The sequence below is a fragment of the Pseudophryne corroboree genome, chromosome 1, assembly GCF_028390025.1.
Source record: "Pseudophryne corroboree isolate aPseCor3 chromosome 1, aPseCor3.hap2, whole genome shotgun sequence".
NCBI classification, from domain to species: domain Eukaryota; kingdom Metazoa; phylum Chordata; class Amphibia; order Anura; family Myobatrachidae; genus Pseudophryne; species Pseudophryne corroboree.
In genome coordinates this window covers 1,143,142,287-1,143,168,463 of record NC_086444.1, presented here as the reverse complement: position 1 = coordinate 1,143,168,463, position 26,177 = coordinate 1,143,142,287, and positions in this window count along the sequence as shown.

Sequence of the window (26,177 nt, the reverse complement as noted above, 5' to 3'; positions counted from 1 at the left end):
ACCACAATGCCCGTGATATAGTATACAACACACAGTAATGCCTGACACATTATGACACACACCGCAATGTCCGTGATACATTATGCCACACACTGCAATGACCCTGAGACATTGTACCACATATCACAATGCCCGTGATATAGTATACCATACACCGTAATGCCTGTGACACATACCACAATGCCCGTTATACCCTATGCCACACACCGCAATGCCCGTTATACATTATGCCACACTGCAATGCCCCGAGACATTATACCACATACTACAATGCCTGTGATATAGTATACCACACACCATAATGCCTGTGACACATTATGTCACACACCGTAATGTCTGTGATACATTATGCCACACACCGTAATGCCCATTACACATTAAGTCCTACAGTAAGGCTTCTAATTACTTTTAAATTACCTGCTCGTTGCCAGGGGTTTCATGCTCTTGGTTCCATGCACGGTGCCAGGGGTTTTCATGCTCAGGGTGTCATGCTCGTTGCCAGGGGTTTCATGCTCTTGGTTCCATGCATGGTGCCAGGGGTTTTCATGCTCAGGGTGTCATGCTCATTGCCAGGGCTTTCATGCACTGGGTGTCATGCTCTTTGCCAGGGGTTTCATGCACTGGGTGTCATGCTCGTTGCTAGGGGGTAGTGCTTGTTCCTAGAGCTGTGCTCCCAGTGCCACATATGCCCCCAGTGCCAGATATTCCCCCACAGTGCCAGGTACTCACGTGCCCCCAGTGCCAAATATAGCCCCCCCCCATGTGCCAAGTACACATATACCTCCCAAGTGCCACATATGCCCCCAGTGCCAGATATTCCCCCACAGTGCCAGGTACTCACATGCCCTCAGTGCCAAATATAGCCCCCCCATGTGCCAGGTACACATATACCCCCCAGTGCCACATATCCCCCGAAGTGCCACATATGCCCCTGAAGTGCTCCCCCCTCCCCCTGTGCCGAATATGCTCCCCCAGTGCCAGTTAAATCCCCCCCCCCACGCGCTCCCCCGCTGTTTTGTGATGGAGGGACACGGAGGGCACAGCATGCGCCTCTCCTGTGTCCCTCCTGGGTCTCCAGGCGGGTCTGTTAAAGGAAGTGCCGGTTCATGAGCCAATCAGAGCTCACGAACGGAACTTAATTTATTAGACCCGCCGGAGACCCAGGAGGGACACAGGAGAGGCGTGCGCTGTGCCCTTCGTGTCCTTCCATCACAGCAACGGACAGAAGGAGGGAGAGGAGACAGCAGATTGACATGCGGACGCTCGTCCGCATGTCAATCTGCGCTAAATCAGTGGCGGCGCCCCCGCATCCCTGCGCCCCCAAGCCATATATAGTCAAAATACTTATATGGATATGTAGTAGACTAAGGGCATAATTCAATATGGGTCCTGGATGTGTGAAAAATCATACATCTACAACCCATTACTCAGGGCATGCCGTGTCCTCCACCCCCCCCCCCCCCCTCGCCCCATCCCCTACAAACATGCAAGTGCATCGCACAACGGTCTGGACACGCCTGAGTTGTCCAGACTGCGCCCCCATGTCACAACGCTGCTTTCAATCAGGCAGAGGTGTTTCGCATATGTGACATGCCATCGCAGCTCACAGGGTGCGCAGTGTGCAAATTTCAAAAGGCCCCAGCATGCAAATGCATTCGTACCTGCGTTCCATGCTGAATCGGGCTCCAAGTTACAAATGTTCTGTGTGAGCCTTTTCGATACGATAATCCAATTTGTTCCAAACACAGAAAGAATGAAGTACGAGTTTGTTGTTGCGTAAACCTTGCAGTAACTGTAGCTTATGCGGAAACATTTGTAAATATTTATGCAACATTTTCCATAGAGTCTGTTGTGGAATCTGTAATTTTAAACTTGCATAAGAACAGTAACATTTCTCTTTCATTCTTGGGGGCAAATTTACTAAGAATCAAGTTTAGTCTGAGATCAAACACTCTGGGCATCGCTGGGATACGTAAGTTTTTCATGATCTAACACTCAAATATACAAAGAATCATGTTTTCCAATGGTCTATGCAATTGTGTTTAGTTGTGTGCAAGTTCAGTCGTGTTGTGCCTGAATACTAGACCTGCCTGTGAGCAGTGTGCTTCTCTGTGTGTCAGTGTAAAGAATGTGTTTAAAATGAAAAACAGTAAACGCATGTTGTCCCACTCCCCCCCAAGGTATAAACGGGACCAGGCTAAAGAGCTGGCTGTTGTCCTAAAAATACAGGGAAAACAATTGTGTAGAGGTCCCACGTATTTATGGAATGAACACCAGGCTCAACTAGCAGGGGGTAATGCCACAGCCAGTGGACACACTAACTAATCAGCCCATGCCAGGAATTCCTCCAGAAGTGGGGACCATGCCCACAAAGGGGCTCCTCCTCCTGATCATACCCCAGGCCTGGACTGAAGCTCGGGGCTATCTCTCACACCCATGGGTGCTGGGTGCGAAGTTGATAGCAGTGAAAGTTACATTTGAAAGAATCTTGTCCATTACAGTAGGACTAAAGATCCCAGCATGCTTGCCCTTTAGGGGGAGGGACTGGGTTGTGACATCATTAAACCCCGCCCCGGCCACTGCAAACTGCCACAATTCGTGGGTCCATGGTGAAGGGGCAGAATTAAATTACATGAATTTGTGTAATTTAGCCCTGGCCACGTCACTTGGACACGCGATTCCTGCAATTGTCTCACCATTCTGCCCACTTCTTCCGGGGGTACGGAGGAGAACCCAAAAAATCAGAAACTCCCCTTTTCCCTGCCACAGGTTGGTCCCCTTGTCCAGTAGGCACCCCTGTGCAAGTCGGTTATCTTGTCCAGTGTGCATCCAGACATAGCAAAAAAATATTCTGATTATAACACTTTCTTTACACTGACATACACAGAAGTAGGAAGGCCAATCCCGAGCTGTTGAAAATCATTCAATCTTGAGATTCCCGGGATTGGCTAAAAGAAAAGGCCCGGCTGTCGGCGATGCTGTCGGTGGGTACGGGCGGCAGGTCCGGCAGGCGGCGAGTCTGGGTGCGAGGTGATGGTCATTCTGGTATGCAGCGCGGCTTGCGCTGTGCTGCACAGCATGACCTCTAACACCACGTCACGCTGCACAGTGTGCACAGCTGCACAGCCGAGGGCAGGGGGAGCCAGGCAGCTTCTGAGATATATGCTGAACTGGCTCATGACCCGAGGCGGGATCCGAGTCCAGCTCGGGGTTTCCCTCCTGACTCAGATCCCAAAGCGAGGCAAAAATCAATCCTCCTGCTGTCAGATTCTCGCAGGTTTTGTATTCCACGGTGATCGTGACATTTTCACTCCGGCTGTGGAGCTTGTATAGTGCATATGTGCTGTGTCTGCCCAGAGTGCTGCATCCATGGTGTGTCCATGCAGGGGTGCTGTGTTGTCCATCAAGGGGTTGCTGTGTCTGAAAAGGTGCTGCTGTGTCCTCCAGGAGTGCTCTGTCCATCTAGGTGTACTCTGTCCATCCATAAAGTGGCTGCTGTGTGCTCCAGGGGCGCTCTATCTGTCCAAGTGTGCTCTGTCCTTCCATCCAGGGGTGCTGCCCAAGTGTCAAAAAATAAAAGCTAAAAATATAATAAAAAAATATCTATCTATCTATCTATCTATCTATCTATCTATCTATCTATCTATCTATCTATCTATCTATCTATCTATCTATCTATCTATCCAGTCTATCTATCTATCTATCTATCTATCTATCTATCTATCTATCTATCTATCTATCTATCTATCTATCTATCTATCTATCTATCTATCTATCTATCTATCCTGTATACAGTACTTGTCAAAAGTCTGAGCACACCAGTATATTTTAAGGAATTTTCAATTTAACTGCACAGTAACGAAATAAAACCTGTTTTATTGGCTTTGTTTACAAAATCAACAACTGTTTGAACAGTAAGGAAACAAAAAAAATACTTGTTTTGACTTTTAGGCAAGTTTATTTAGGTAGTCTGCTTTCAGCGAAGTGACGACCCTTAGCTTTGATAAAGGCTTTGCATATCCTTGGCATCCTATTTACTAATTTTTCCAGCTTTTGGTGATATATTCGACTCCAGCAGCTTTGAAGAGCCTCCCAGAGGCCCTCAGGCATCTGTTTTCGGACTTCCCTGTCAAGTTCTTTCCACACAAGCTCCATGGGTGAAATATCTGGGACTGAGGTAGCCATCATTCCATTCTTGTTACGACTTGAGCGTCTTCTTTCTTTTGCAAATAAATAGTACACAACTTGGACGTATGTTTTGGATTGTTATCTTGTTGGAAAATGAAGTTCTGACCCACAAGTCACCTTTCGGAGGGAATCGCATGGAGCACTAATATGTTGTGGTGCACCTTTTCATCCATTATTCCATTGATTCTGAGCCACCAACTTGGTTTCCCGTGAAACATCCCCAAACCATCACATTACCCTCCATGCTTAACTGTTGGCGCTACACAGTCTGGGAGAAAGCGCTCACCTGGACGACGACGCACAAAAGCCCGGTGATGCGAGCCAAAAAGTTCAAATTTTGATTCATCTGTCCAAAGCACCCTCTTCCACTGTTCCTCAGTCCAATCCTTATGCTTCTTAGCCCATGCGTACCTTTCTGCTACGTTTATAGCATGTAGAACTGGTTTTCTTACCGCAATCCTACCACTAAGGCCATATTCCTGCTAGTGCCTGGCAACCGTCCTATCGGACCCAGGCCGGGAATGACTTTTCCGTAACTCCCTACCTATTTCTGGAGCGGTCAAACGTCTGTTACGCTTGCTAGTAGTCACAATGAAGTTGTCCTCACTAATAGTTGGTGTTTTTGGACGACCAGTTTGTATTAACATTTTGACCGTTTTTTTACTTTCGTTCAATAGCCCGACGCACGGCCCCAACGGATACCTTCAACTGTTTGTGGATTTGCCACAAAAAAATAACCTTCTTCCCTCAAAACAATGATATATTTTGTTATTTTTAATCATACTCCATTCATACACAAGTAGCAGAATGTACGATAAACAAGCTTCTTTTCGATTTCAGGGGGTGTGCACAAACTTAGTAAAGTATTATATATATATTATAAAGTATTATATATATATAATATATATAATATATTATATTATATTATATATTATATTATATTATATTATAATAATATAATATATATAATATATATATACATTGTACTATACTATTGTTTTTCATATACAAGTACTGTGACACGGATGGTCAGACTATAGTGTATTATATTTATACAAGTATTGTGATGCCGCAGGTGGAACCACAGTGTAATATTCATTAGTGATGAGCGGGTTCGGTTTCTCGGAAACCGAACCCCCCCGAACTTCACCCTTTTTACACGGGTCCGAGCCATACTCGGATTCTCCCGTATGGCTCGGGTAACCCGAGCGCGCCCGAACGTCATCATCCCGCAGTCGGATTCTCGCGAGATTCGGATTCTATATAAGCAGCTGCGCGTCGCCGCCATTTTCACTCGTGCATTTGGAAATGTTAGGGAGAGTACGTGGCTGGCGTCCTCTCCGTTATTGTTGAACTTGATTGTGCTTTATTGCTTAATTGTGGGGAGGACTGTATAATTGTGGGGAGCAGCTGTATAATATAGGAGGAGTACAGTGCAGAGTTTTGCTGATCAGTGACCACCAGTTATCCGTTCTCTGCCTGAAAAAAACGCTCCATATCTGTGCTCAGTGTGCTGAATATATATCTGTGCTCACACTGCTTAATTGTGGGGACTGGGGAGCAGCTGTATTATATAGCAGGAGTACAGTGCAGAGTTTTGCTGACAGTGACCACCAGTATACGTTGTCTGCCTGAAAAACACTCCATATCTGTGCTCAGTGTTCTGCTTTATTTTAATGTGGGGACTGGGGACCACCAGTATAATTAATATTATATAGGAGGAGTACAGTGCAGAGTTTTGCTGACAGTGACCACCATTATACGTTGTCTGCCTGAAAAACACTCCATATCTGTGCTCAGTGTGCTGCTTTATTGTGGGGACTGGGGAGTCGGGACCACCAGTATAATATTATATAGGAGGAGTACAGTGCAGAGTTTTGCTGACACAGTGACCACCAGTATACTATATATAGCAGTATGGTACGGAAGGCCACTGCTGTACCTACCTCTGTGTCGTCATTAAGTATACTATCCATCTACATTCTATACCTGTGGTGCATTTTAGTTTTGCAGTTTGCTGACACAGTGACCACCAGTATACTATATATAGCAGTACGGTACGGAAGGCCACTGCTGTACCTACCTCTGTGTCGTCATTAAGTATACTATCCATCTACATTCTATACCTGTGGTGCATTTTAGTTTTGCAGTTTGCTGACACAGTGACCACCAGTATACTATATATAGCAGTACGGTACGGAAGGCCACTGCTGTACCTACCTCTGTGTCGTCAATAAGTATACTATCCATCTACATTCTATACCTGTGGTGCATTTTAGTTTTGCAGTTTGCTGACACAGTGACCACCAGTATACTATATATAGCAGTACGGTACGGAAGGCCACTGCTGTACCTACCTCTGTGTCGTCATTAAGTATACTATCCATCTACATTCTATACCTGTGGTGCATTTTAGTTTTGCAGTTTGCTGACACAGTGACCACCAGTATACTTTATATAGCAGTACGGTACGGAAGGCCACTGCTGTACCTACCTCTGTGTCGTCATTAAGTATACTATCCATCTACATTCTATACCTGTGGTGCATTTTAGTTGTGCGCAGTATATATAGTAGTAGGCCATTGCTATTGATACTGGCATATAATTCCACACATTAAAATATGGAGAACAAAAATGTGGAGGTTAAAATAGGGAAAGATCAAGATCCACTTCCACCTCGTGCTGAAGCTGCTGCCACTAGTCATGGCCGAGACGATGAAATGCCATCAACGTCGTCTGCCAAGGCCGATGCCCAATGTCATAGTAGAGAGCATGTAAAATCCAAAAAACAAAAGTTCAGTAAAATGACCCAAAAATCAAAATTAAAAGCATCTGAGGAGAAGCGTAAACTTGCCAATATGCCATTTACGACACGGTGTGGCAAGGAACGGCTGAGGCACTGGCCTATGTTCATGGCTAGTGGTTAAGCTTCACATGAGGATGGAAGCACTCATCCTCTCGCTAGAAAAATGAAAAGACTTAAGCTGGCAAAAGCACAGCAAAGAACTGTGCGTTATTCTAAATCACAAATACCCAAGGAGAGTCCAATTGTGTCGGTTGCGATGCCTGACCTTCCCAACACTGGACTGGAAGAGCTTGCACCTTCCACCATTTGCACGCCCCCTGCAAGTGCTGGAAGGAGCACCCGCAGTCCAGTTCCTGATAGTCAAATTGAAAATGTCAGTGTTGAAGTACACCAGGATGAGGATATGGGTGTTGCTGGCGCTGGGGAGGAAATTGACAAGGAGGATTCTGATGGTGAGGTGGTTTGTTTAAGTCAGGCACCCGGGGAGACACCTGTTGTCCGTGGGACGAATATGGCCATTGACATGCCTGGTCAAAATACAAAAAAAATCAGCTCTTCGGTGTGGAATTATTTCAACACAAATGCGGACAACAGGTGTCAAGCCGTGTGTTGCCTTTGTCAAGCTGTAATAAGTAGGGGTAAGGACGTTAACCACCTCGGAACATCCTCCCTTATACGTCACCTGCAGCGCATTCTTCATAAGTCAGTGACAAGTTCAAAAACTTTGGGTGACAGCTGAAGCAGTCCACTGACCACTAAATCCCTTCCTCTTGTAACCAAGCTCCTGCAAACCACACCACCAACTCCCTCAGTGTCAATTTCCTCCTTACCCAGGAAAGCCAATAGTCCTGCAGGCCATGTCACTGGCAAGTCTGACGAGTCCTCTCCTGCCTGGGATTCCTCCGATGCATCCTTGAGTGTAACGCCTACTGCTGCTGGCGCTGCTGTTGTTGCTGCTGGGAGTCGATCGTCATCCCAGAGGGGAAGTCGGAAGACCACTTGTATTACTTCCAGTAAGCAATTGACTGTCCAACAGTCCTTTGCGAGGAAGATGAAATATCACAGCAGTCATCCTGTTGCAAAGCGGATAACTGAGGCCTTGACAACTATGTTGGTGTTAGACGTGCGTCCGGTATCCGCCGTTAGTTCACAGGGAACTAGACAATTTCTTGAGGTAGTGTGCCCCCGTTACCAAATACCATCTAGGTTCCACTTCTCTAGGCAGGCGATACCGAGAATGTACACGGACGTCAGAAAAAGACTCCACAGTGTCCTAAAAAATGCAGTTGTACCCAATGTCCACTTAACCACGGACATGTGGACAAGTGGAGCAGGGCAGACTCAGGACTACATGACTGTGACAGCCCACTGGGTAGATGTATTGCCTCCCGCTGCAAGAACAGCAGCAGCGGCACCAGTAGCCGCATCTCGCAAACGCCAACTCGTTCCTAGGCAGGCTACGCTTTGTTTCACCGCTTTCCAGAATACGCACACAGCTGAAAACCTCTTACGGCAACTGAGGAAGATCATCGCAGAATGGCTTAACCCAATTGGACTCTCCTGGGGATTTGTGACATCGGACAACGCCAGCAATATTGTGCGTGCATTACATCTGGGCAAATTCCAGCACGTCCCATGTTTTGCACATACATTGAATTTGGTGGTGCAGAATTATTTAAAAAACGACAGGGGCGTGCAAGAGATGCTGTCGGTGGCCCGAAGAATTGCGGGCCACTTTCGGCATTCAGCCACCGTGTACAGAAGACTGGAGCACCACCAAACAATCCTGAACCTGCCCTGCCATCACCTGAAGCAAGAGGTGGTAACGAGGTGGATTTCAACCCTCTATATGCTTCAGAGGATGGGGGAGCAGCAAAAGGCCATTCAAGCCTATACATCTGGCCACGATATAGGCAAAGGAGGGGGAATGCACCTGACTCAAGCGCAGTGGAGAATGATTTCAACGTTGTGCAAGGTTCTGCAACCCTTTGAACTTGCCACACGTGAAGTCAGTTCAGACACTGCCAGCCTGAGTCAGGTCATTCCCCTTATCAGGCTTTTGCAGAAGAAGCTGAAGACACTGAAGGAGGAGCTAAAACAGAGCGATTCCGCTAGGCATGTGGGACTTGTGGATGGAGCCCTTAATTCGCTTAACCAGGATTCACGGGTGGTCAATCTGTTGAAATCAGAGCACTACATTTTGGCCACCGTGCTCGATCCTAGATTTAAAACCTACGTTGTATCTCTCTTTCCGGCAGACACAAGTCTGTAGAGGTTCAAAGACCTGCTGGTGAGAAAATTGTCAAGTCAAGCGGAACATGACCCGTTAACATCTCCTCTCCCACAACTGGGGGTGCGAGGAAAAGGCTAAGAATTCCGAGCCCACCCGCTGGCGGTGATGTAGGGCAGTCTGGAGCGAGTGCTGACATCTGGTCCGGACTGAAGGACCTGCCAACGATTACTGACATGTCGTCTACTGTCACTTCATATGATTCTCTCACCATTGAAAGAATGGTGGAGGATTATATGAGTGACCGCATCCAAGTAGGCACGTCAGACAGTCCGTACGTATACTGGCAGGAAAAAGAGGCAATTTGGAGGCCCTTGCACAAACTGGCTTTATTCTACCTAAGTTGCCCTCCCTCCAGTGTGTACTCCGAAAGAGTGTTTAGTGCAGCAGCTCACCTTGTCAGCAATCGGCGTACGAGGTTACTTCCAGAAAATGTGGAGAAGATGATGTTCATCAAAATGAATTATAATCAATTCCTCCGTGGAGACATTCACCAGCAGCAATTGCCTCCACAAAGTACACAGGGACCTGAGATGGTGGATTCCAGTGGGGACGAATTAATAATCTGTGAGGAGGGGGATGTACACAGTGAAAGGGGTGAGGAATCGGAGGATGATGATGAGGTGGACATCTTGCCTCTGTAGAGCCAGTTTGTGCAAGGAGAGATTGATTGCTTCTTTTTTTGGTGGGGGCCCAAACCAACCAGTCATTTCAGTCACAGTTGTGTGGCAGACCCTGTCTCTGAAATTATGGGTTCGTTAAAGTGTGCATGTCCTGTTTATACAACATAAGGGTGGGTGGGAGGGCCCAAGGACAATTCCATCTTGCACCTCTTTTTTCTTTCATTTTTCTTTGCATCATGTGCTGTTTGGGGACTATTTTTTTGAAGGGCCATCCTGCCTGACACTGCAGTGCCACTCCTAGATGGGCCAGGTCTTTGTGTCGGCCACTTGTGTCGCTTAGCTTAGTCACACAGCGACCTTGGTGCGCCTCTTTTTTTCTTTGCATCATGTGCTGTTTGGGGACAATTTTTTTTAAGTGCCATCCTGCCTGACACTGCAGTGCCACTCCTAGATGGGCCAGGTGTTTGTGTCGGCCACTTGTGTCGCTTAGCTTAGTCACACAGCGACCTTGGTGCGCCTCTTTTTTTTCTTTGCATCATGTGCTGTTTGGGGACTATTTTTTTGAAGTGCCATCATGCCTGACACTGCAGTGCCACTCCTAGATGGGCCAGGTGTTTGTGTCGGCCACTTGTGTCGCTTAGCTTAGCCATCCAGCGACCTCGGTGCAGATTTTAGGACTAAAAATAATATTGTGAGGTGTGAGGTGTTCAGAATAGACTGGAAATGAATAGAAAATTATGGTTATTGAGGTTAATAATACTATGGGATCAAAATGACCCCCAAATTCTATGATTTAAGCTGTTTTTTAAGGTTTTTTGAAAAAAACACCCGAATCCAAAACACACCCGAATCCGACAAAAAAATGTCAGTGAGGTTTTGCCAAAACGCGTCCGAATCCAAAACACGGCCACGGAACCGAATCCAAAACCAAAACACAAAACCCAAAAAATGTCCGGTGCACATCACTAATATTCATACACGTATTGTGACACTATAAGTGGTACCCCAATTTCATCCAAGTATTGTGACATGTGGTACAACATTGTAATATTCATACACGTATTGTTTCACAGTAAGTGGTACTGCTGTGTAATATTAATACATATATTGTGAAACTGTAGAAGGTACCACAGTGTAATATTCATACACATATTGTGACACTGTAGGTGGTACCGCAGTGTAATATCCATACATGTATTGTAACAGGTGGTACCCCAATTTCATCCAAATATTGTGACACTGTAGGTGGTACCATAGTGTAATATTCAGGGACGTGCAGTCAGGGGAGGCAGGGGAGGCAGTGCCTCCCCTGATAGTAATGATTAAAATAATACAAAGAAGATACTTATGACACATATTCTGTGTCATAAGTAAATGCTTTGGCCTTTATATTATTTTAATCATTGCTATATTTGTAAAAATGCACTTTAAAAGTGTTTCGGAGGCACCGCTCTTGGTGCCTCCTGCTGTCAGTGTGTAGGGGCCGGAAGCGGCCGGAAGCGGGGGGCGGGGCCAGGCATTGGCCAGCAAAAACCCATTGATAAAATCCCTATAAGCGGCACCTAGCTGAAGTGCCGCTTTGACAGGGGCGTGCTTTCAGCTCATGTGGAAAGCACGCCCCTGTCACTGAGGAAGCTTTAATTGGGCATTGGTTGATTTGGGGAGGGGGCACCACAGAACGTGCCCGCTTGTCATCTAGTACGTTTTTTATACTTCATTTACAATTACTATTTGCGGCCGTCTGTTCCTCAGCCCATCCCACAGCCTGTCTCCCTGCACCGTGTCAGCCCCGGCAGGGCCGTATCTAACTGGTGGTGGTGCTACTCGTGGATCTACGGGCCGGACTCGCAGGGGCAGACTGGGACGCATGGACTTCAGGTCGGTCCCTGTTTGGCCGGTCCCGACTCCCCCTCCATGGCCATCACTCACTGCTTTGCCTGGCTGGTTGCCGCGATCGGGGCTCAGCTCCGATCCGGCAACGTAGGGAAATAGCTTCTGCGCATGCGCAGAAGATGAATTGTCGTAGTTTAGTGATGGGAAATCTAGTTCAGTTCGGTGATTAGTTCATTATGATCTAGTTCACTAAAAAGATTAGTTCAGAAGATTAGTTCATCTAGTTCATTTAGTTCATCATTTCACTCACTGACTCTGAGACTGAAAGGAGTGATTAGATTTAGAACTAGTCTAGACTATTACACATTGAGTAGGCATTTCTAATACTAGCTCATTGTAGGAGTTATAATCTTTTTCAAATGATCAGATGTGTGTAATATGTCAGATTTTTTATTTTTAAGAAAAGCAATAAGTTATATAGCAACCTTATAGTGACATATGTATCTCTGCAATATTAATCCCATTGTTGGTACTCCTTTTTACTTCATAATATGCATGTGAAAGACCCAAATCCAGAGTAATGTCATGTCACTTTTAGTTTTTTCTGCTTTTAAAATACAGTAATTAAAAGAAAAGAAAAAGTCCCTTTGCCCCAATGTAACAGACCTTAGAGAGATAAAGTGGAGATGTTGCAAAGTAACCCATCAGCTTCTGTCATTTATCTTCAACAGTATATAAAGTGACAGAAGCTGATTGGTTGCCAGGGGCAACTGCTCAACTTTATGTCACTTGAAGGTTCATAGTACATATCCCCCTGTGTCTTGTGTGGAGTAATCATACCCTACAGAAGGCATGTCCAAACTGCGGCCCTCCAGCTGTTGTGAAACTACATATCCCAGCATGCCCTGACACCGTTTTGCCGTCAGAGAATGCTAAAGCTGTGTCAGGGCATGCTGAGATGTGTAGTTTCTCAACAGCTGGAGGGCCGCAGTTTGGACATGCCTGCCCTACAGGATAGCATGCAGCACTCAGCACTGTGTCTTTAGCTGATTGGGAGTGTAGCTTGTCACCTAATATACTGGGGGAATGAATCATGGCTATATGCAGTTCAGCATCAGCTCCATACAATGCATATGCCTGTGCACAGCAGTGCCACACATGGTAGCTGAGAAGTACTGCACTGACTCGTATGGCTGTATGAGTCATTGAGTCAGTGAACTGATCAGTGAACTGTAATGAATCACTGAACTACTGAACTACTTGCTGAACTACTGAACTACTTGCAAGGAGAATGACTCACGAGTCGTCAGGACAATGCAGTTCACTCAGCTCCACAGAGTGAGTCCACTCCATGTCTGAGCACAGCAGTGACCCCTGTGGCAGCAGAGATGTACTGACTCATGAGTATTGCTGAGTGACAGCTGAATAAAAACAGTGCTGCAGCAGCACCTACACAACACACAGCAGAAGATTTAGCACAGCAGTATGCACAGGAGCCAGTAGTACCAGAAGTAGCAGCAAGTGTTTGGACATCTGGACTAATAGGACAGTGATTGTATCACAGAAAGGTGAGCAGCATGACCACACATGCTCACTCACAGACACACATAGGGGTAAATTTACTAAGGTGGGAGATTTTTAGAACTGGTGATGTTGCCCATGGCAACCAATCAGATTCTACTTACCATTTATCTAGCTGCTTCTAGCAGATAATAGATATAATCGGATTGGTTGCTATGGGCAACATCACCAGTTCTAAAAATCTCCCACCTTAGTAAATTTACCCCATAGACCTTGGCTAGGCAGTGCAGATGCTATTTTTTATTAGATCTGTATTGCTGGGCTGTGTTGTACTTTTAACTTTCATTTCACAGCATCAGATTCAGGAAGTGAAAATCCAGTGAATGAGACAGTGAGAAGCCTAATGCTGGCTCTATTCTGTCTGTGTCTGACTCCTCCTTCCTGATGAACTAATCTTTGCCAAAGCTGTGAACTGAACGAACTAGTTCACTTTGAAGATTAGTTCATTTTGAACTAATCATTCATGAACTACCCATCACTATCGTAGTTGCGCTGCTTTCCCTCCCTCTCTCCTCACAGGACAGGGGTCCCCACCGCTGCCGTCTGCCGCTACCTCTGTGTCTTAAGACTGGGCTGCGTCGCACACTACACAAGGGAGAGTAGTGCAGCCAGTGCCTGTCTGAGCGCACCCACCACGCTGAACATGCTCATGGCCTCAGCTGTTCCTGACTCCTTCCATCTTCTTCTCCCTGTCGGCTCTGCCTCCTGCACTTTTGTTGGCCCCGGAGAAATAACTTTCAGAAGGAAGTGGAACCTGCCATCCTGGAAGAACTGCCCCCAGCCGCAGCCAACCAAAGGTAAATAAAAGCAATGTGTGGCAGCATATAAAATGTATAAGTGGCAGAGCCAGATTAAGACCCCACAGGAAATACACCGCCTCTGGCCCCATATTAATGTATGATATAAATACTTACACCTCTGTCCTGTCACACAGACAGACCGACCCCCACCCCCCCTCGCAGATCCACGAGTAGCACCACCACCAGTTAGATATACGCCCCTGCCCCCCTCTGCCGGGGCTGACACGGTGCAGGGAGATAGGCTGCGAGACGGGCTGGGGAACAGGCGGACGGTCACGGCGCAAATAGTATAATGTATATTTAGTATAAAAAACTTACTAGATGACAAGCGGGCACGTTCTGTGGTGCCCCCTCCCCAAATCAACCACTGCCCAATTATAGCTTCCTCAGTGACAGGGACGTGCTTTGCTTTCCATATGAGCTGAAAGCACGCCCCTGTCAAAGCGACACTTCAGCTAGGTGCAGCTTATAGGGATTTTATCAATGGGTTTTTGCTGCCCAATGCCTGGCCCCGCCCCCCGCTTCCGGCCCCTTCACACTGACAGCTGGAGGCACCAAGAGCGGTGCCTCCGAAACACTTTTAAAGTGCATATATATATATATATATATATAATATAAAAAATCTGCTTCGGCCTACGGTGCGAGTGCGGGACTCTGGAGGACTATCCCTCTCTTTCTATGTAGTATATATAGATACTTACAGATGTAGCCACACTCATGGCTATATCTGCGGTGGATGGGCACACACACATACTGTATGTTACACACAAATCTGTTATCTGGCACTCACTGATATTTTATGTATATATGCATTTTGATTGTTTATCATTCTCTTTTTTCCCATCTGCCTGATTTTCCCCATTTTCCTCTGGTCTCCACCTCTGTTTCCCCCTATGTTCATCTCATCCCCCTGTGGTCTGCTCATGTTTTTCCCCGTTCCCGACGGATATTATATATTTTTTTTTATGTTACACTTACACCCTTTTCAGACAGAAATTCCGGTAATTACCCGGCATTTTAGTGCCGGGTTGTTTTGCCAGGCTCTGTCTGACCTCCCCCCCTTTCACACAGAAGAGCAAATGACCGGGTCAAGAATTTCGACCCGGTAATTGCAGACCAAAACGGGTATTTCGTCTGTGTGAAATGGTCAACCTGGGTCGAAATTCCAGTGTCTCCGACCCTGGTGAACTCCTGGGTCGAAGTCCCGGTAATTTCAACCTGGGTTAGGGTCGTCGGCAGGACTTGGCAGACATTGTGGCTGCAGTGCCTCACCAGCCACTGACCTCACCGCACGCCACTGGTAATATTCATACACATATTGGGAGTAATTCAGACCTGATCGCTAGGGTAAATTTTTTACATCCCTGCGATCAGGTATTTGCCTACAGGAGGAGGGTTTTGGATGTGTGCAGGTGTGGGAGCATTTGTAGCAGAACTGCACAAACATAAGTTTGTGCTGTTTCTGCTCAGCCCAGGACTTACTCTGCTGCAGCAATGATCGGGGCCGCAGCTGACGTCTGAAACCAGCCCTCCAAATGCCTGGTCACTCCTGCGTTTTTCTGGACACTCCTTAACAATGATCAGTTGCCATCCACAAACACCGTCTTCCTGTCAATCTCCTTGCGATCGCCAGTGCGTTCGGATTTTCCGGACCATCCCAATGCTGACTGGTGCTCCCCATTGCTGCAGTCTGTTGCACCTGTGCAATGTGGTGCATACACATGCACATTTCAGACCTGATCGCAGCCTGTTAGAAAACGCACAGCAGCGATCAGGTCTGAATTACCCCCCATTGTGACACTGTAGGTGGTACCGCAGTGTAATATTCATATGCGTATTGTGACACTGTAGGTTGTACCGCAGTGTAATATTCATACACATATTGTGTCACCGTAGGTCGTACCTCAGTGCAGTCACATAAGCGGTGTGACTCTGCAGTGTCATTTTGGCGGCATCCGGAGTCTTACCTCCGGTGTGGTCTCCCGGGGGTTACCTTACCGGTGGTTGGTGCGGCTGCGGTGGCGGGGAGCTGTTTGCAGCAGGGTCCTCTGTGACATGTGTGCACCTTCCGGAGGCCAGGGACCATGGTCTGAAGAGCCGAGCGCTGCGGCGGGGTGCCGCTAAAGCTGGATCCTCTAGCGGATACACAGCTTCAGGGAGTCAGAGGCCGGAGCAGGGTAAGCTGTGTGCTGCAGCTGTGAATGTCCCCTGTGCTGGGGGCCGTCATGTGTCACACACCAGAGGCGGCGTTCGCCGCGCTTACCCCTGCGTGTCTGCTGGTCGGTGTTGCGGCCTCTGCCTTCGGTGGGCCACGGGCTCTGGCATCTGGTTGGCGCGGCTATCGGCGGTTCTCCGGGGCATGGGCGCCGCCATGACACCCGGAATCACGTGAACGGGGAGCAGGTGATGTCATCAGACTGCTCCGCCAATCCAGTGCTGGCGGGAGATTCAAAGTCAGACGCCGGACATAGCTTCAGTGCCTGAGTATCGTCTTTCCCTAACGTAGATGCCAGTGCTCTTGTTCCCGGCAAGGATCTCTGCAGTTGTACTCCAGTGTCTCCGGCATTTCCAGCTGCCAGTTCGCTACACCGGCTCCAGTGTATTCAGCAGCTGATAATCTCTCTGTGTACCAGTCATCCGTGTTCCAAGTAATCAGCGTCTCAAGTCTCCGTTCTCAAGTTCCACAAATCCAACAGCGTCTTAAGTCTTCGTTCTCAAATTCCACAAATCCAACAGCGTTTCAGTCTCCGTTCTCAAGCCCTACAAATCCACAGCGTCTAAAACCCCTGCACTTCAATTCCTCACATCATCAGCGTCTCAGTGTCCGTTTTCAAGTTCTACAAATCCACAGCGTCTAAAACCCCTGCACTTCAGTTTCTCATGTCATCAGCATCTCAGTCTCCGTTCCCAAGCCCTACAAATCCACAGCGTCTAAAACCCCTGCACTTCAAATCATCAGCGTCTCAATCTCCGTTCTCAAGTTCTATAAATCCACAGCGTCTAAAACCCCTGCTCTTCAATTTCTCACATCATCAGCATCTCAGTCTCCGTTCCCAAGCTCTACAAATTCACAGCGTCAAAAACCCCTGCACTTCAGTTTCTCACGTCATCAGCGTCTCTGTCACCACTCACAAGTTCTTCAACCATCAGTGCTAATAATCATCATTCATAAGCTCCATAAGTTATCAGTGACTTTCTAACATCACCCGCAGTTTCTTCTATTACCAGCATCCCCAATACTGCTCACTAAACCCTTCAGTGGGTCTGGACATTTCCTCATTTATTCCTTTTTGGCATTTGACTTTAAGTTGTTTTCCTTTGCAAATAAAGCTCTTTAATATTTCATCAAACTCCACTGTCAGCGTCCTGTATGAGGAAGTCCTATATCAGGCCTTCCCTTTTCAGTTGTGGTTCCTCTTCCCAACCATCGGAAGAATCCCCGAGTTCCCAACACCCTCAGTCTAGGCCAGTGACAGTATAGTCAGGCCACATGGACCCGGGGAATCGGAACCCAGAGGCAAGCGCCATGCAGGACCTAGTTTCCCGAGTACAGAGTCAAGAAGCAGCGGAGAATCAGGTGATGAATTACCTCCAGGAGTTATCTGGTCGGTTGGATCAAATCCAGACTTCGCTGGCTTCAGTGGTTCCAGCTCCAGTTCCAGTATCCGCTCCAGTGGTTGTCCCTGGCAATGCTTCCTCCTTGTCTGGAACCAGGTCACGCCTTCAGCTTCCCACTCCTCCTCGTTATAACGGGAATCCAAAAAATTGCAGTGGATTTCTCAATCAGTGTGAGGTACATTTCGAACTCCTCTCACACAACTTCCCTACTGATCAGTCTAAAGTGTCATACATTATCTCGTTACTTGAGGGTTCAGCGTTGGAGTGGGTGTCACCATTGTGGGAGCGATCAGATTCGTTAGTTTCCAGTTATACTAATTTCTTGGCGTCATTCCGAAGGATCTTTGATGAGCCTGGCAGGACGACTGCTGCCTCAGCTGACTTGCTCCGAGTTCGACAAGGCTCTTGCACAGTGGGACAGTATGTAATTCACTTTCAAACTATAGCTTCTGAACTAAGCTGGAATAATGATGCCCTTCGGGCTGCTTTTTGGAACGGGCTCTCGGATCGTTTAAAAGACGAGTTGATTACTAGAGATCTGCCGGATTCCTTGGAACAATTGCTCTCACTCTGTGTGAAGGTGGATCTTCGTATGCAGGAATGAGGTGGTGAGCGTAGTCGGTCTGACCGGTCGAGGCTCAGATCTCTTCCGTCTAAGCAGACAGTCAATTCCAGTCCAGACGAACCCATGCAGATTAATCGGTCTCAGCGGTCCCCAGAAGAGCGTCGGGGTGAGGGTAGACTCTGCCTCTACTGTGGAGCCGCGGATCATTTCCTCAAGTCTTGCAAGTCTCGCCCAGGAAACGGGCAGTTCTAGCCTGTTCCAGAGAAGTCAAGCTAGGGGTTGTTTCTCAATCTTCTCCGGCAGTAGACTGTCTACTTTCAGTATCTCTGTTTTCTAAGTCTGAAGTCAAAACCGTTAATGCACTGTTGGACTCAGGAGCTGCGGGGAATTTTATTTCGATTTCCTGCGCCCAGAATTTGGGATTGACGTTACAGTCGGTCGAACGACCTATTACGATAACTGCTATTAATGGTACCCTATGCCAATCAAGCTGCAAGTGGGAGCTTTGCACCAAGAACAACTGGAGTTCCTTGTGATTCAAGAGATGTCTCACGATCTCGTCCTTGGTCTTCCCTGGCTTAAGCTTCACAACCCTCACGTCGACTGGAAGTCGACACAGATAATTTCTTGGAGTCCTTTCTGTCACTCGAATTGTCTTACTCCTGTCTACCCACTTCGTGCATCGTCTAAGATGGACGTAGAGCTTATTCCAGAGGCTTATCGGGAGTTTTCAGATGTCTTCTCGGAACAGGCGGCCGATAAATTACCCCCGCATAGACCCTGGGATTGTCCTATTGAGCTTATTCCGGGAAAAATGCCACCTCGCGGACGTACCTATCCTTTGTCAGTACCTGAGACTCAAGCCATGTCAGAATATATCAAGTCTAATCTGCAGAAGGGATTCATCCGCCCCTCCACTTCCCCAGCAGGAGCAGGCTTCTTCTTTGTGAAGAAAAAAGATGGAGGCCTGAGGCCATGTATCGATTATCGTGGTCTAAACGAAGTCACCATTAAGAACAAGTATCCTTTGCCGCTCATCACGGAGCTGTTCGATAGAGTTTGTGGAGCTCGAGTCTTTACTAAGCTCGATTTAAGGGGAGCTTATAACTTAATACGTATCCGACAAGGGGACGAATGGAAGACGGCCTTCAATACTAGGGATGGGCATTATGAGTACCTGGTAATGCCGTTTGGCCTCAGCAACGCCCCCGCCATCTTCCAGGGATTCATCAATTAAGTTTTTCGGGACATGTTACATCCAAATGTGGTGGTATATTTGGACGACATCCTGATATTTTCGAAGAATCTCTCTGAGCACAGAACACAAGTTAAGGAGGTACTTCTTCAGTTGCGAAAGAACCATCTTTATGGCAAGATTTCCAAGTGCACCTTTGAGGTCCCATCTATTCCATTTCTGGGCTACATTATTTCAGGAACAGAGTTGCGTATGGATCCGGAGAAACTTTCTGCCATTCGGGACTGGACTCAGCCTCTTTCCCTGAAAGCAGTGCAACGATTTCTAGGGTTCGCAAATTACTACCGAAAATTCATAAGGGGTTTCTCTACTATTGTGGCGCCTATTACTGCCCTAACCAAGAAAGGGGCTGACCCAAGCCATTGGTCCTCTGAAGCAGTGGCAGCGTTCGCTCAGTTGAAGGCAGCATTTATGACCGCTCCGGTACTTCAGCAGCCAGACTTCCTAAAACCATTCTTTCTGGAGGTTGATGCTTCTACGGTAGGCATAGGTGCCGTACTTTCGCAGTACGCTCCAGATGGGAAGTTACATCCGTGTGGTTTCCATTCTCGCAAGTTCTCCCCTGCTGAGTTAAATTACACCATTGGAGATAAAGAACTGTTAGCAAATAAATCTGCCTTAGAAGAATGGAGATATCTTTTGGAGGGTGCTAAACACTTAATTACGATTTTTACGGATCACAAGAATTTACTGTATCTCAAGACGGCCCAATGCTTGAATCCCCGTCAAGCAAGATGGGCGCTCTTCTTTGCCCGGTTTACGTTTGTCATTAAGTACCGGGCTGGAACTTTTAACACCAAGGCGGATGCCCTATCCCGTTCCGTAATGGCTTCGGATGAGGAGAATACCGTTGAAAAGGCGTTGATCCTCAGTCCCGTCTCTATCTCTGCGGCTCCCACTGCGTTGGGTCCTCCTCCTGGAAGAATGTCTGTGCCAGCTAAATTTCGACCTAGGTTGTTGCAGTGGGCTCACATTTCCAAGTTTTCTGGCCATCCAGGAGTTCAAAAGATGTGGGAATTTCTGCGTAGATCTTACTGGTGGGACACTATGAAGAAGGACGTCCAAGAGTATGTCAACTCGTGTCCTCAATGTGCTCAGCACAAAACTCTACGTCTGCCTCCTGCGGGATTGTTGCACCCACTGTCCATTCCTAAGAGGCCTTGGACTCACATCTCTATGGACTTTGTTACTGAACTACCTCTCTCAAAAGGTCATAACACCGTCTGGGTGATTATCGACCGATTTTCTAAGATGGCACATTTTGTTCCGTTGACCGGATTACCATCAGCTTCTAAATTGGCTTTGTTATTCATTTGGGAACACTTCCGCCTGCACGGGTTACCTCTGGAGATAGTCTCGGATCGAGAGGTACAGTTTACGGCAAGATTCTGGAGAGCCGTCTGCACAGCTCTACAAATAAAATTAAAATTTTCATCTGCTTATCATCCACAGACCAATGGGCAAACTGAACGCGTCAATCCAGATTTAGAGACTTTTCTCCGTGTTTACCTCTCTCCCTCACAAGATAATTGGGTGGAGTTGTTGCCTTGGGCCGAGTTCGCCCATAACCATCTTTATCACTCCTCGACTGGTGAGTCTCCATTTTTTATTAATTACGGATTTCATCCCCAAGTTCCGGAATTGCCCATTTGTCTTCCAGAAGAAGTTCCTGCTGCAGCCTCTACTCTCTGGCATTTCAGTCAAATCTGGAGTTGAGTTCATGCCAACCTCAAGAGAGTTTCCGGTCGCTATAAGTTCTTTGCGGATAGGAAGCGATTGGCAGCTCCTCAGTACAAGGTTGGTGACAGGGTATGGCTCTCTACCCGCAATCTCCGTTTAAAGGTGCCCACTATGAAGTTCGCTCCAAGGTTTATTGGTCCTTATCCCGTGTTACAAGTCCTGAATCTGGTTGCCTGCAAATTGGGGTTGCCTTCCCATCTCCGGATACCAAATTCCTTCCATGTCTCTCTTCTTCGCCCTCTTGTTTTGAACCGGTTTCATTCCAAGTCCCCAAGGCCAACCTCTGCAGAGGCTGAAGATGGTACGGACTTTGAGATCAAAGCTATTCTTGATTCTCCCTATCTTCACAAGAATCTACAGTATTTGGTGGAATGGAAAGGTTTTGGCACCGAGGAAAGGAGCTGGGTCAAAGCTACTGAAGTTACGGCTCCCCGACTGGTGCGGATGTTCCATTCCAGACATCCAACAAAACCTGGAAAGTGTCCAGGAACCACTCCTGGAGGAGGGAGTACTGTCACACACCAGAGGCGGCGTTCGCCACGCTTACCCCTGCGTGTCTGCTGGTCGGTGTTGCGGCCTCTGCCTTCGGTGGGCCACGGGCTCCGGCGTCTGGTTGGCGCGGCTACCGGCGGTTCTCCGGGGCATGGGCGCCACCATGACACCCGGCATCACGTGAATGGGGAGCAGGTGACGTCATCAGACTGCTCCGCCAATCCAGTGCTGGCGGGAGATTCAAAGTCAGACGCCGGACAGAGCTTCAGTGCCTGAGTATCGTCTTTCCCTGACGTAGATGCCAGTGCTCTTGTTCCCGGCAAGGATCTCTGCAGTTCTACTCCAGTGTCTCCGGCATTTCCAGCTGCCAGTTCGCTACACTGGCTCCAGTGTATTCAGCAGCCGATAATCTCTCTGCGTACCAGTCATCCGTGTTCCAAGTAATCAGCGTCTCAAGTCTCCGTTCTCAAGTTCCACAAATCCAACAGCGTCTTAAGTCTTCGTTCTCAAATTCCACAAATCCAACAGCGTCTCAGTCTCCGTTCTCAAGCCCTACAAATCCACAGCGTCTAAAACCCCTGCACTTCAATTCCTCACATCATCAGCGTCTCAGTGTCCGTTTTCAAGTTCTACAAATCCACAGTGTCTAAAACCCCTGCACTTCAGTTTCTCATGTCATCAGCGTCTCAGTCTCCGTTCCCAAGCCCTACAAATCCACAGCGTCTAAAACCCCTGCACTTCAAATCATCAGCGTCTCAATCTCCGTTCTCAAGTTCTATAAATCCACAGCATCTAAAACCCCTGCACTTCAATTTCTCACGTCATCAGCATCTCAGTCTCCATTCCCAAGCTCTACAAATTCACAGCGTCAAAAACCCCTGCACTTCAGTTTCTCACGTCATCAGCGTCTCTGTCACCACTCACAAGTTCTTCAACCATCAGTGCTAATAATCATCATTCATAAGCTCCATAAGTTATCAGTGACTTTCTAACATCACCCGCAGTTTCTTCTATTACCAGCATCCCCAATACTGCTCACTAAACCCTTCAGTGGGTCTGGACATTTCCTCATTTATTCCTTTTTGGCATTTGGCTTTAAGTTGTTTTCCTTTGCAAATAAAGCTCTTTAATATTTCATCAAACTCCACTGTCAGCGTCCTGTATGAGGAAGTCCTATATCAGGCCTTCCCTTTTCAGTTGTGGTTCCTCTTCCCAACCATCGGAAGAATCCCCGAGTTCACAACACCCTCAGTCTAGGCCAGTGACATCATGTTGGAGACCTGAGTTCTGCCAATGGGAAATCCCACTCTGTGTCCAGCCAATCCAGTGTAGTCTCTCCTTACAAAAGGGGGCTGGTTCAGAGAGAGGGTGCCAGTGCTTCAAGTTACTTTCGTGTAAAAGGTGCTCAAGCTCTGTGCTCCCAGGTTGCTCCAGGTGCCCTGGTTCTGGTTGCTATCTGTCGGTTACCTATTGCTGCTGCAGTCCAATTGCTTAAAGCCTGTCACCACTCATGGAGCATTCACAGGGTCCCAGGTTGTAGAGGAGTTTCGGGTGCTAACAGTGGTTTCCGCGGACGTCTTCCACTCACAAGCCACAGTCTTCAGTTCTTCAAAACCAGTGTCCTTCATCCTAATTTTTCAATCACAAACCACAGTCTTCAGGTCATCTTTCAACTCACTATCACAGTCTACAGTCCTTCAAAACCAGAGTTCTTCAGCTTCATTCTTCAAATCATTAACCATAGACTCCAGATATTTAATTCAGTGTCTTTCAATCCCTCAAGTATCAGTGTACAGTTTACTTCTCATTAAAACTACAGTTATCCTCCTACGGAATCCTCTTTCTTTTCTTATGTACTTTTGCCAACTCTAACACATACTAAGGCCTCCACCCCATGAGAAGGAATTACACTCAGCCAACCCTTCACAGGCAGCTGTCTCTTCAGCCAAAGTTTGGTTGTAGGAACCCCACCTTACACCGAGCGTGACACATTTGTGAACAACGTTTTTAAAATAAATTGTGCAAATTGTGGTGTGTGCTGTACCCACTTAATTTGTGTTTGTTGACATGGAGGATGATCAATTGAAAGGAGAGCAGAAACCACATACTAGTGCTGCAGCTGCTGCCACAGTCATGATGATACAAATTTGTAAATGTCATCTACTAAGGCCGATACCCAAGGGCACAGAGGTCTTAAGTCAGGGCATATAAAATCAAAGAAGCAATATCATTCTACAGTGGTAAAGAAAATAACATCGAAAGGAAAGTTAGCTGCATGAGTGGTGGTTATCTACCTGTCATTGATGCATCTTCTTCTTCTTTAGGCAACTTTTTACTCAGAGTCTAGAAGTGTAAAAAAAAACAAAACCACTAAGGCATTAGAACAAACTGTGTGTTCAGAACCGTCACTCATTCCTGAGGAAAGTTTAGGGGTGTCCATGTTAGCTATTTGTGAGTCTGTCATTTCTGACACTGTCCTCACAGAGAAGCCTCTTTCACCTCCTTCCACCATTTCTGGACCATCTACACATTGATAATGTCAGTTATTACCTTTAAACATTAAGCTATATTCTATTACGGACTAAGTACGCTATTGGCGCACTGAGTACCGTAAGGGTACGCACTTAGCGTAGCAGACACTAGGCCGTGGGCGTGACGCACGAGCGACACGTATGCTCACGGAATGATACACAGTAAACCTTAGTAATAACACACAGTAAGGGTATGCTTATACTCTAAACCTTGGCAATGTAATACTATAATGATGTAACGCTTATTAACTTTGATAATATGTAAGCTGTTTGAGCGATTGAGACGCTCAGAAAACCCTTTACAGTAACTAGTGAAAACACAAGACCTGGTTTGGATTTAAAAACCACTCCGGCTCTAACACCTTCGTGGATGATTCTTTAGAGTAAAAAGGGAAAAACAGTACAGCTTATACACTACAAAACTAACGTCAAAATCTAAACAGAATAACAAGGAATAATATGAACAATAGCGAACGATCGCAAACACGAGCAAACAGAATGAGAATAAATGGCAAACACTAAGGATAACAAAATGGCTACAGAGAAACTTACACACGTGGGAATGATTCGCAAGCACGTCCTGGATCCAGCCCTCAGCATTCAATGAGAAAGCCTTTCAGAGAGAGTGAGTGACTGGACAGGCAATGGTGGTCTTTATATACACAGCATACAGTAACAATACAATGGTCCCTATAATCTCATGGTTCATTGGACACAGGAATGTGTCTCTGCATTATAACAAAAGGTCATAGGTGGGTTCGAACAGGTGGGCTGTGTCTTTCTCCAACTGCTCAGGTGGGAGGTATCCTCAAGATTCCCGCTGCATGGATAATGAACAGCAAATACAGTAAATGTCTATAAACTACTTTTGTACATAACTATACGCAGGAGCGAGCAATTTCTTCCTAATCAACACCGAAATGTAACCCTTAAAATACTCTACAGTTGGATACTAGACACCACCGTTCAACCTTTATATGACCCTTCCTATCATGCAAAGAGGAATCTCTCTGTCCAAGAACCGTTTAAACTAAACATACTTGCTGACATTGTTAAGGGGAATATTATCTATAAAACACACTATATGGGTTAAATATGCTATGATCGAGTCGCCCGCTACACGCTCACAAACCCTACCGTAAATGCGCATACCACGCGCCAAAGCGCACGGCCGTAGAAGCTCTTTTACGCAAAGTGCGAATATGCGCACGCACGGCAGGGCGTGTGCACGCGCAGCGGGCATGTGCATGGGGTTAGTACAAGGCAAGTGATTCATGATATTTTTCGACTTTGACAGTCCACCCTTTGGCAGTCAACATTAACTGCCACTATCTAAACAATTTAAGCAGAAAAATATATATTACCATGAAATACCTTATTCTGATTGGGAGTAGGGAAGAGAGGAGAAGGTGGGAAATGTATGACCTAGTGAGATAGTAAAAAGCATGTATGTATGAAATCCATGTCTGAGGGGTCATGTATCATCGTGCCGTACATGTTCTAAAAATAAGCTTCGAGGTATTGCGAAGTATACATTGAATCCTTCTTATCCCGTATTAAGGGTCTGTAAGTGGGCTAACAAACTCTACCGAGCTCTTTTCGGCTTTTTAGTTCCAACAAATGGGGTGCACATTAGTTGATGATACATGAAGGGGAGAATATGTGAGTGCTAATATATGTGCCTATATTACCTGTCGACTATGTATGTCACTACCTGAAGATAGTAGAGATGAAGATAAGAAACATGCGTTATAAATGCATTCGTATGATTATATATATATGGTCGTCCTTGGGCGTCTGTTGGAGTCTTGTTGATGTCTTGTTGAAGTCTTGTCCGGATTGCTGTATCTTTGCT